Source organism: Marmota monax, unplaced genomic scaffold, assembly GCF_021218885.2.
Source record: "Marmota monax isolate L192 unplaced genomic scaffold, Marmota_monax_Labrador192_F-V1.1 WCK01_AAM20220418_F8-fsc00019, whole genome shotgun sequence".
Taxonomy (NCBI): domain Eukaryota; kingdom Metazoa; phylum Chordata; class Mammalia; order Rodentia; family Sciuridae; genus Marmota; species Marmota monax.
In genome coordinates this window covers 10232788-10245089 of record NW_026695242.1, presented here as the reverse complement: position 1 = coordinate 10245089, position 12302 = coordinate 10232788, and the positions used below count along the sequence as shown (strand labels likewise).

Below are 12302 nucleotides of genomic sequence, written 5' to 3'. Positions count from 1 at the left end.
TCTTCTAGTGCTTAACTTTTCCTACATACAAAATAATCATTTAAAAGATCAAACTCAAGGACCTAATGTTGCTTTGTTATTGTTGTTGTGTTTTATTAAGATGCAGCCTTTCTATGTTGCCTACCTAAGCCGGCCTCGAGCTCCTGAACTTTGCTGGAACCATAGGCATTAGCTACTATGCTCAGCTTGTTGTTGCTTTTATTGGACTATAATAATCAACAAATGATTGTAAATAACTTTTTAAAAATTTTTTTAGTTGTCAATGGTCCTTTATTCATTTGTATTTATTTATTTATTTATACATGGTGCTGAGAATTGAACCAGTGCCTCACACATGCTAGGCAAGCTCTCTACCACTGAGCTGCAACTCCAGCCCCATAAATAACTTTTAAAATGACATGCTAACCAGATGTCTACTGAAAATATATTAACCATATGGTCTCTCATGCCTGAGTTTACTATGCGTAATAATTTGCAGATAGAGATACATGGCAAGGATTACCTGTTATTTATTGTTACTTTGGTTCTTTAATTTCTTTGACCAGTCAGAGGTAGTAAATCATCTGAATTTCCAAGGACTTAGAAGCACTTTGGAGAGAGTTACCAAATCAACATAATCCCAGTATAACAAGATGTCTCTCTTTCCTGTTACTCTACCTCTTCTGAGGGGTCCACCCCTCCACACACAAAAAAAAAATTGACTCTAAATTGAATACTAATGAGCATGGATGCATCTGAAAGGTGGCGTGGTGTAGGAGAGAACAGCTTGGACTTTAGTCTCACATGGGCCTTGGCTGTGAATCACAGCCTGAGTGGCTTTGTGCAAATTTCTTCTCTGATCTTTAGTTTCCTCCTCCATAAAAAGAGGATAATGACACAGTATACCTTGGACAATCTCAAGGTAGACTTCCTGAGACTTTTTCAGATCACGAGTTCACAAAAACCACAGTAGCATATAATCTTTTCAGTTTTATACTCCATAAAATGGAGATAATGAAGATAATGATCTATACTTCCTGGATTGTTGAAGTAAGTTAAATTACATATTAAATACAAACAACAAGGCTTGGTTTTGATGTGGAAACTGGGCTGGGGTCAGCTACAGCTAAGTAATTCATTGTGTTTATCTGCTTTATAGGAAGTAAGTACAATTTGAAATCAGTCAAATGGTTGAAATAATTTTTTGTTTTGTTTTGGTACTGGAGGTTGAATCTAGGGGTGCTTCACCACTGAGTCACATCCCCACCCCTTGTTGTATTTTTTTATTTTGAGACAGGGTCTCGATGAGTTTCTTAGGTCCTCAATAAGTTGCTGAGGCTCGTCTCAAACTTGTGATCCTCCTGCTTCACCCTCCCAAGTCCCTGGGATTACAGGCATGCACCACAGTGCCTGGTTACAAATGGTTGAAATCTTAATTGAAAGTATAGAATATTATGTGTGTGATAAGTATACTCTTTATTTCTAGGCAAACAAAGCTCAGTTCTGGCTTGATCTGGGACCCCATAATCCAGGACATGCAAATGAACAGAGCCCTGTCCATCACCTATGGGAATTAGGGTCATGAAGTATAAGATTCAAGAGAAACAGCAATAGAAGCAAAATATGAGTATGATCTTTTGGGGGTGGAGAGAAAGTGCATGAGATAAAACAAAGATTGTGGAAAGGTGGTCAGGAAAAATAGTAGAAAGCCAGTTCACGAGGATACAAAGATGTGAAAGTACTCTTATAGGACCCCTTTGGAAGAACTCTTCAGCAATGTGTGCATGGTAACCAGCACCAACTGGGAATGGAACTCAGTGGTAGTAGGATGCTTGCCTAGCATGCCTAGGCCCAGTACCACGGGGGGGGGGGGGGGGGCCTAGGTAAAAAGCACCAAGCCTTTTCTGAAACAAGGATCCACCTTTCCAATTATCTCAGGAATTCTAAATATCCATTGAGCCAAAGAACTAACTATACACAGTTAGTTCTTCACTGGTGTGCAGTGAATATCCAATCTTTTTAGGATCTGTCCTCATTTGACTTAATACTTTTTTTTTTAATACCAGGGATGGAACCCAGAGGCTCTCAACCACTGAACCACATCCCTAGCCCTTTTTATTTTTTATTCGCAGACAGAGTCTGACTAAATTGCTGAAACTGGCTTTGAACTTGAGATCCTCCTGCCTCAGCCTCTAGAGCCACTGGGATTATAGGCACGTTCCACCACGCCTAGCAATAGTTTCCACACACCCCGCCCGCCGCCTAGTACCAGGGATTGAATCTAGGGCCTAGTACATGCTGAGCAAGCTCATTACCATGGAGCTACATCCTGAACCCTTCTTATTTTATTTTTGAGATAGCATCTCACTAAGTTGCTCAAACTAGCCTTAAGTTTGCAATCATCTTGTCTCAGCCTCCTGAGTAGTAGGATTATACAGGCTTGTGTCATCTCAACCAGCTTGATGATTATGATGATGATGATGATGATGATGATGATTTGTGTGATGTGTGTGTGTGTGAGTGTGTGTGTGTGTGTTTTGCTGGGGATCAAAACCAGGGCTTTGCACATGCTAGGCAAGCACTCTACCACTGAGCTACATCTCCAGCCCCTTGATTTAATTCTTGATAGTATTTGTGATGGTAATTCTTGATAGTACCATAACATTAATGATAATTCAATCAATGTTACTTTTGGTTTGCTCTCTTCTGGCACACAATTAAAAGTTAAGTAAATATAAATTGAATTGAGAGAATAATTTAGGACTACAAACAATTTATACATAATTTTTATGGTATGCCACGGACAAGTATTTATAACATTCCTACTTTATAACATGCCTTAAGATTAGAATTGTCTGCCTAAAATTTTTTTTACAGCTCTGATTCTCAAAGAGTTTATCTAGTTTGGTAGAAAAACAAATATACAGCTGGGTGAAGTGGTTCATGCCTGTAATCCCAGCAACTCAGGAGGTTGAGGCAGGAGGATCTCAAGTTCAAAGCCAGCCTCAGCAATTTAGCAAGGCATTAAGCAACTCAGCGACATCCCATCTCAAAATAAAACATAAAATGGACTGGGAAGGGCCTCAGTAATGAAGCACCTCTGGGTTCAATCTCTGGTACCAAAAAAAAAAAAAAACTAACAAAAAAACACCCCATAAATATACAAATGAAAAGTTAGTTTAATTCAGCAATATAAGAATTATTACAACTACTTGTTGTTGACACAATAAGTGAAAGAAATAATGAACAAAGGCATAGGGAAAAGAGAAGACAAGGAAATAGGTGGTGGAACTTTTGGATTGGAGATGAGGATTTGAGTAGAAGAGCAGCCAGTAAGACCAGAAAGATTGTTTCTATTTTATAGGTTTGGGATGATTGCATTGTGGTACCAAAGTTTTTCTTATTCTTTTTTAAAATTAAAAAAATTTTAAAATTTTTAAAAATTAATTGACACATAATAATTACATATATTTGTTGGATATAGTGTGATATTTCAATGTGTCTTTTGTTATTCTTTTTTTTTTTTTTGGAGGGGAGGGTACTGGGGATTAAACTCAACCACTCAGTCATATCCCCAGCCCTTTTTTCTATTTTATTTAGAGATAGGGTCTCGCTGAGTTGCCTAGCGCCTCACTTTTGCTGAGTTGTTAATCTTGATTAAAATTTGTACAATATTTTCAGCCCAGTAGACTATTTACAAACAGATTTATTTCGATCTCACTTTACACTTGATAAATTTCTGTGTTTAAATTTTCTGTAACAGCTGGGCATGGTGGCACACACCTTTAATCCCTGTGATTTGGGAGACTGAGACAAGAGGATCAGAAGTTTGAAGCCAGCCTTGGCAATTTAATGAGACCCTCAGCAACTTAGCAGGGACTTGGCTCAAAATTAAAAATAAAAAGAGCTGGGAATGTGACTCAGTGGTTAAGCACCCCTGGATTCAGTTCCGAATACCAAATAAATAAATAAATATTTTCTGTAATGTTGTCTGCTTAGTTATCCCTTTTAGTGACATTATCACTCACACTTTGAATTAAAGCTTACTGCCTAGACTAGAAGATGAAAGAAAAAGAGCTCTAAGACATTAACACACATACTAATTACCTTGGACTGGGAGACTTTGTTTAGACTAGACTTTAAATAACTCATTCCCAAATTGGAATGAAGAACAATTTGAAGATGAACAGAATGGATGAAAAAAGCAAAACAAAAAGATTCTGCACATCTCCTACATTAAGGTATGCTGCTTTTGTTCAATAAGAAGTTTGCCAAATCAAGAAAACACCAACAAGTAAAAAAAAAGAAAGAAAAGAAATGTGAACATGGATAGGGATCTAAACTACAAATTCCTTTTGAATTTTCCACAACTTACCTTCTCCAAGATTTTACTCTATACACTTCCCTCCTTGGCAACAAGTTCATTCCGTTTGGTATTTGCAAATTTTGTGACACATTGTATGTAATAAGATGATGACTTCTCAAAAATGTGTGTTAGCTCTTGCTGTTTCAGTCAACTAATTTTATTGAGTCTTCCTTGTGAAAATGGCTTTAGACTTGGTCATATGCTATTCTTCTGGTCTCTTCTTGTTTTTGTCAAATAGACACCAACTCCATAAAACCAAAGCAATAATGTCAGCCCTATTTTGGTTTTAGTTAGCGACAGAGTCTCATTGAGTTGCTTAGTGCCTCGCTTTTGCTGAGACTGGCTTTGAACTCATGATCCTCCTGCCTTAGCCTCCCAAGCCGCTAGGATTATAGGCGTGTGCCACCATGCCCAGTGCTATTTCTGATTTTTTTTTTTACTGAACTGAATGATTAATTAGTTTTTATGAGAAGGTAGTGGGGATCAATGAAAAGAGAGTAAATTACAAGATCTAAGTCTTCTAAACTAGAAGACCTAAGTTTGAATCCACCCAGCTTTGCAGCCCACTGGTTGGTGCCTTTGGAAAAGGTACACTTCGTTAAACCTAATTTCTTCCCAATATCATACAGATAACAGTACTTTGCAGGATTGTGGGAATTAAATAATAACAACTCAGGGTACTCCCCACCCTAGAGTATACCTGCAAGAAAAGTTAGTTCCCTTTTCCTTTCCCTCACATTATTAGCGTTGGTGTGATTATTTCATCATGAGTAAGAACGCCTGAATTTTGTTTTCAGCTTTCTGAGATGTCTGTGCAGCCCAAAAATAGAATCTGAGTGAAATCACCTAGAGCCTGGCACACTGGCATATTCCATGCTAACTAACATTATGAAAGGAGAATTCAAACTCATTTTCCTACCCCTAACTTTGAAAAACATTCCCGCCCTGGGTTGATTTGCTCAGAAATAACATTTAAGGCATTTAAATCTAGTTTCAAATGAATGAAGCTCTTAAATTGTTTCAGCGAAATGACTGTAATAAACAGAAACAAACAAACAAACAAAAAGTCTGCGAAAGCATTCTGACTGCCTTCCGGTGTCCTACCTTTGAGTATTAATGCCTGATGCTTGTCTGTATAGCAAGTCACACTCCCAGGTAAAATATCATAGAAAAAGTATATTTGCCTTTTTTGTCTCTCCTAAATTTTCTCTTATTTTTGTTGTTTTGTCATACCAAAGAATTCCAGGATTGGTTTTGATCAGAGAAATTAAAAACTGAAAGTCCTAAAGTGTTCCTTTTATATCCACTTTTATCCTTAATTTTTTTATAAATGCATTTAAATATTTGCCGCACAGCATTAGACTCAGGTCTAAATTCTGACTCGGGCACCTACTTGCTGTGTGACTTTGGGAAAGGTTTTTTTTTTTTTTTTTTGTGTGTGTGTGTGTGTGGTACTGGGGATTGAACCCAGGGCCTTGCACATGTGAGGCAAGGACTCTACCAACTGAACTATATCCCCAGCCCACTTTGGGAAAGTTTTTAACCTCTTTCCAGCCCTGAGTTCTTATATGTAAAATGAGAATTTTAACAGTACCCACTTCATAGATTGTTATCTTTTTTTTTTTTCCATTGCACAGACTGTTGAGGGAATACATTAAATAAAGCACAATGTACATAAAGAGCTTAGCACAGTACCTAGCCCACAGCTAGGAATGTTAACTTATTTCTACCAAGATGTTATATTAATATAATCATTATATTCATGTGTGGGAAGTAGAAAGTAAGAATCAACTGTATACTTTCAAGATTATAACACTACATATATAGTAATTCCAACTATGCAGGACGATTACAAATTTGAAGCCATCTTTGGCAACTTAGCCATCACAAAACAAAAAATTAAAAGAGCTAAGGATGTGGCTCAGTGGGAAAACCCCACCCCCACCCCTTCCCACTCCCAGGCTCAATTTCCAGTACCCAAAAAAAAAAAAGAGAGAGAGAGAGACAGACAGACAAACTATACATAAGGAGATGGCTTTCTTGTCCTAGAGTAAACTCTCTCTCTCCCTCTTCAGAGTACTTTCTTTCCTAATAAACTTTGGTATACTTTTATTAAAAAAAAAAAGACTGTATACACAATACTAATTGTTTGGGATTTTTTTAGTAACTTAGTGTTAGAGGATGCTCTTTTGTTTTTTATTTACTTTTTTTTTTTTTTTTTTTTTGGTGCTGGGATTGAACTCCATATCTTGTGCATGCTAAGCAAACATTCTACCCTGAGCTCCACCCACAACCAGTATGCTCTTTTCTCTTTCTTTCTTTCTTTCTTTCTTTCTTTTCTTTTCTTTTTTCTTTGTGTGTGGGTGTACTGGGTATTTAACCCAGGGGCACTTAACCACTGAGCCACATCCCAGCACTTTTTATTTTTTATTTTGAAACAGAGTCTTACTAAGTTACTTAGAGCCTCACTATTGCTGAGGTTGGTCTCAAAGGCATGTGCCACCATGCATGGCCCCAGAATGCTCTTTTAAAAAGTTCTGGGAACTGATTTTATTCTTGGAAATAATACTTCTTAAAAAGTACAAATTTTGATACGTACACAATTAAAGGAAGCCTTATTGTGTTCTAAATCCACACCAATTCTTCCATTTTTCTAAAGGATGGCCAAATATGAAGTATTATAAAGATTGCTGTTTTCCCATATTTTTTTTACGAAATGCATTAACCATAACCTCAGTTTTGTACCAATAAAGACAATTACATGACCTATGTGGATATCTTGTGCATTCTTTACACTTTCTTTCTTTTTTTCTTGCACTTCATTCTTTATAATGTCTTGACTATCATTTTCAACTGGTCGAAGAGCTCAAGAAAGCCTGTTTCCTTAGTCATCTTAGTTATCTTAGTTATTATCCACCCCCACTATTCCTCCAGGCAAAGAACATCATACAGACTGAGTTATTAAAGTTGATCTGAAAGAGCAATCTGTTCTAAACTACTGTCCCTGGATCTGCAACGGAACCCTGTAAATACTCTTCATCGCTCTGGCGCGGCAGTATCACATTTCCTTCATGCTACTTTTGTGGCTGACAGAAGTTAGGCAGTGAGATTTGGACTTTAGATGATCCTGGTTGATTGATGTAGGAATGGTGCCTCTCCCGAGACAGGTAACTATAAATTTGCTTTTCAATATCAGTATCATACTTTTAAACAGGTGTTCTGTCAAGTTTTTTTTTAAATGTTTTTAGTTTTAAAATGAAATAGGTTTTGAACTTTAAAAAATTATTTTTAATGTTTTTAGTTTTCCCAGGCAAACATTTTCAAAACTGTTTAGATTAAAAAGAAATTTCTTAGGGATTTTATTGTATGTCTCAATGATATCACAGGGTTTGTATAAGGCTCTATAATCTACCACTTAACTATTATTTTGGATGGTCAAGTACTTGCTTCTGGTGTGAAAATGTTTCTCATTACAAAAGGTTAGAAAATATATACATGTCTTTGGTCTTCGAAAATAGGGCACAGAAATTTGGTTTTGTTTTTTTATCTGACGCTGGAGGGCTATACCTCAACATAAATCTATGAATGGTGAGCAAAACTTATTGAAGCTTTGGTATATATGAGCAATTTCTCTTAAATAATTAAAGCCTATGGCAAAATGGAAAAAGAGCAAATACAAATTTTGTACGAATCTACCAGCAAGGAAATTCTCTCATGCTTCTTCTCCAAGTGAAGACTTCCTCTGCCATAGATTTTCCAGATTCCTCAGCATTCCTGTGGATCATCCCAATGTGAGTAAATTGTTTCTGTAGCTGAGTGACTGAATTAAGAAAACAGCTGAGGGCAAGTACAGGATCATGTTTAAACCACAATAAACACATGTGTTGGATGGACCACTCAGCTTTATGGGGAAAGCTTAAGATATGTAACCTTGTGTTTGCTTGTCACTAATGGAGTTTGTTTTTAACTATGTTGGATATTAAAAAGTTTTAAAGATTATTCTTTGTACCAATAGATTCTGGTAAACTCTGAACTAGTAGGCTTGTGATATCATGTTTATATAATTATTACTGATCATAAGCAAGATAGGGACTAGGTTATGTAGAAACAGAAGCTAGTTTTAAAAAAACAAAAATCTAGAATATGAGTTTAATGAATTTAAGCAAGATACTCACAGTTACTAAATAATACTTACTCGAAATATTTGTATCTAGCATTTTTTAAAAAACAAAAAAATTTGTATGCTGACTATATTTGAAAATAGTACCAAAAAAAAAAGAATGAAAGAGAAATCAGAATTTCCATGGCTTATTTCTTCTGTAATTCTTCTTTTACTTTCCCCTTGGTTTTGCTGGGGAATTGAACCCAGTGCCTCACACTTGCTAGGCAAGCACTCTACTACAGAGTTACATTCCCCAGCCCTTCTTTCTTTTAAGTAAAAAGAATTTGTTGGAGTATATACATAAACAGAAAATGCAGAAATAAAATTAAGTATTCATTTTTCTGGGGGGGGCACCAGGGATTGAACCCAGAGGTGCTTTAACACTCAGCAACATTCCCAACCCTTTTTATTTTTTATTTTGAGACAGAGTCTTGCTAAGTTGCTTAGGGCCTCACTAAGTTGCTGAGGCTGGCTTTGAACTTGCAATCCTTCTGCCTCAGTTGGGATTACGGCATGTGCCACCAGGCCCAACTAAAGTAAGTATTCTTGATGTTTGTTTCAGCACAGGATTAGGTAAGAGAGTAAATGAACCTGTTCATTGAGGATTTGAATTTCTTTGGTAATAATAACCTATCCAGATAATTCTGGATAAAATAGAATTTTTCCTTTTTTCACTTGAATTATTTAAAAAGTTTTTTTAATTCTTTTTTGTTGTTGTTGTTTTGTTTTGCCTGTGTGAACATAAAGCCCTATAATAAAAGGTGTAGTGAGCCAGACACAGTGGCTCACGCCTGTAATCCCAGCTACTCAAGAGGCTGAGGAAGGAGGATTACAAAATCGAGGCCAGTCTCAGAAACTTAGTGAGACCCTGTCTCAAAAACAACAACAAAAAGGCCTGGGATGTAGCTAAGTGGTATTGCACCCCTGGGTTGAGTCCCTAGTACTTAAAAAAAAAAAAAGTAATAAAATCTCTGATGTGAGCATAATAACCAAAGAAATTTTATCTTTATTTAATGTACTGTAGATAGTCTCAAAATGACTGAAGAAGATCTCTTAGTAAACTCCATGATGTCAGGAAATACAGTGTATTTTGGGCTCTGCTTTATAACTAGTACATGGTTTATAGTAACAATTAAGTACAAATTTGTCAAATGAATGAATGGGAAGAAACCCTATAAGCAATTCAGTAATTAAATTATAAAATTAGATTTAAACTTATTTATTTCATGCTATTAGAATCTCAGAACAAATGTTTTTAAATGATAATCAGTGGCTTTGGCCTGAATTTTCAAAACCCAGGCTTCTAACAAGATTAATAACATTACAGCATCACTTAATCTGTATTAACCAATAGGGCTTTTTATTCAAATTCATTTTCTAAAAATGTCTGAAATTAATATCAAAGAACTATACCTTTATGAAAGTAAGTATTTGAGTAGTTGTTGGTCTAGCTAAGGATTTTTTTCCCTTACTGATTGGTAGTGCTTGTGAAAGAAGATATATATATATATCTATCATTAACTTTTTTTTCTTTCAGTGCTGGGGATGGAACCCAAAACCTCACACTTGCTAGTCAAGTACTCTCTACCATTGAGCTACAACCCCAGCCCTTTTAAAAAAGTGTTTATCTTGAGACAGAGTCTTGCTAAATTGCCCAGACTTGAACTTGCAGTCCTCCTGCCTCTGCCTCCCAAGTAGCTCGGATACTAGGCAAGCACCATTGCGCCCAGCTAGTGTTGTACTTTTCTAAATAATATACAAGAAGTTATTCCCAAGTACTAATACATGGATAAGAATTGTAATATACTATGTTATTTAGTCATTTTGACTTTTAAGCAGTATCTGATTTGTTTTTCTGAAGAGATTTTTTCAAATTAATTTGTTCCAAAGTTGATTCTCAGGCTAATGGGTTTTTCCTCTTCTTTTCCGCTGTGAATTCTAATTAGCAACTTTGAGTATTAGTTATGTTCTATGCTTTTGCTTAGATTTTGGACCAACAGTTCAAAAAAGTTCTGCTTTAAAACCTTAGGCCTCTGCTTTTCATGATTGAATTTCCTCAAATATGTCAGTGATTACACGAGAATAAATCTTCCATTGATTAAAATTAAGGATCTTATAAATGAAGTATTTTGATCTGTTTTAAAATTAATGCCATTTTCATCAATATATACAACTATACACAGCATTTAGTATGAATTTCAAACATCAATTGACACATATTTTGGACTCCCAGATGTAAGTAAAATTCTTTAGGTAGAAAATCCAATTGACCCCCACCCCCCATAGGTGCTGTCCTGCTATGGAATCCCTTTGCTCAGTTTTCTCCTGTCCAATCAGGTGGAATGTTTCACAGGCACATGGTTTATACAGCTCAAAATAACTTGGGACCTGTGAGCTGACAAATGCTCTGGCTCCGGTGGTGACAGGTTGTCCAGCTTCTTACAGCCATCTTCACTGAAACTAAGGTTAACTCCTCACTCTCTATGGACGGCTACTCTCTACTTCCAAGGGCGTGAAGAATTTTCCTATTCTCCTGTGCTTTCATCTGAAAGTTCTCCTTGGAAAATAATCATCGCGGTGGAGTGCCTGGGTTGGACATCCCCATCTGGGTCAACTAAAAAAAGAAAGGTAATGTCCACATTGAAGCTCACAAGTGTGTTTTGATAACAGGGCACTGACAATGGGAAAAGGAATATTTCAGAGAACTAATTACTACTACTTAGAGTGAAACTTAGGCTAACTTTCTAATTATGTATGATGGGACACATACTTAAGTAAAAAGTAAAACTTTCTACATGTAAATCTTTTGGAGGAGATTGATGAGACTCATAGAGATCATAGCCTATTTCAGTACTAAAGAAAAATATTTTTTGTAGAGGAAGTTGTGATATGTTGTGACTATCACAGACATTTTCCACACTTCATTTATTAACATAATGTTCTTTATGCAGGGAATATGTGTGAGATGCCATTTCCTTTTTAAAGGAAATCAAATCTAAAATAATGTGACTCCATAGTTGAAGACTTTCATTTAATTTTTTTTTTATCATGTAAAAGGATACGCTTTGCTATATTTAGTTTTGGGAGATCTGCTCCCTGGATTAATGTACACAACAGCTGCAGAAAGTCTTGCTCAAGGGACATTGCTCTTTCTTTCTCCTTTTCTCTCTCTCTCTCTCTCTCTCTCTCTCTCTCTCTCTCTCCCCAGCTGCATCAGAAAGACACTTGACAGTCAGTGGCAAATGTTTGGCCTGGAACATTGCACTATTAGCAGTAATTAGATGCACATTTTGAATATATTTTTAAAACTGTATAAACAATAAAAGAGAAAAGATTAATTACTCTGTATTTCCAGTCCCCAAAAATGAAGAGTATGGTAATGGTGTTAAGAAATTTTTATCAACAGATTTTTACATAATTATTGAAGCTGTTTTTAGCATCATTCAGTTTTGAAGAAATAAAACAGATATCTAGTTTTCAAAACATTTTGATGACTCAATCACTTTCACTTTAGTAATAATGAAATGAATTCTACAAGCTCTAAACTAGAATTTTTTCCTAACTTTATAGTTTTTCCTTAATAATAACTCTGACATTCACATCAAATCCATAGTCCTTTCCTAGGAAATCAAGAATGTCTATACTTCATATTGACTTTTCATGATTGAATTTCCTCAAATATGTTAGTGATTACACAAGGATAAATCTTCCATTGATTAAAATTAAGGATCTTATAGCTATGATAAACATTTTAAAAACAAACAGTAAAATATACTATCAGACGCATTGTTTGAA

At 35.8% G+C, this 12302-nt stretch overlaps 1 protein-coding gene across 2 annotated transcripts in view; it reads left to right on the top strand.

The window, feature by feature from the left end:
• The window catches only part of Mypn (myopalladin), a 121840-nt gene that overhangs the window by 8209 nt on the left and 101329 nt on the right, over nt 1-12302 (top strand). Inside the window, exon 1 of one of the 2 annotated variants that reach the window (XM_046419722.2) lies at nt 10885-11135. The exons of the other annotated variant lie outside the window; for it this stretch is intronic. The gene's annotated coding sequence lies outside the window, so the exon portion shown is untranslated. Of the gene's footprint in view, nt 1-10884; nt 11136-12302 lie in introns of those variants that run through there. 2 annotated transcript variants of the gene reach the window in all.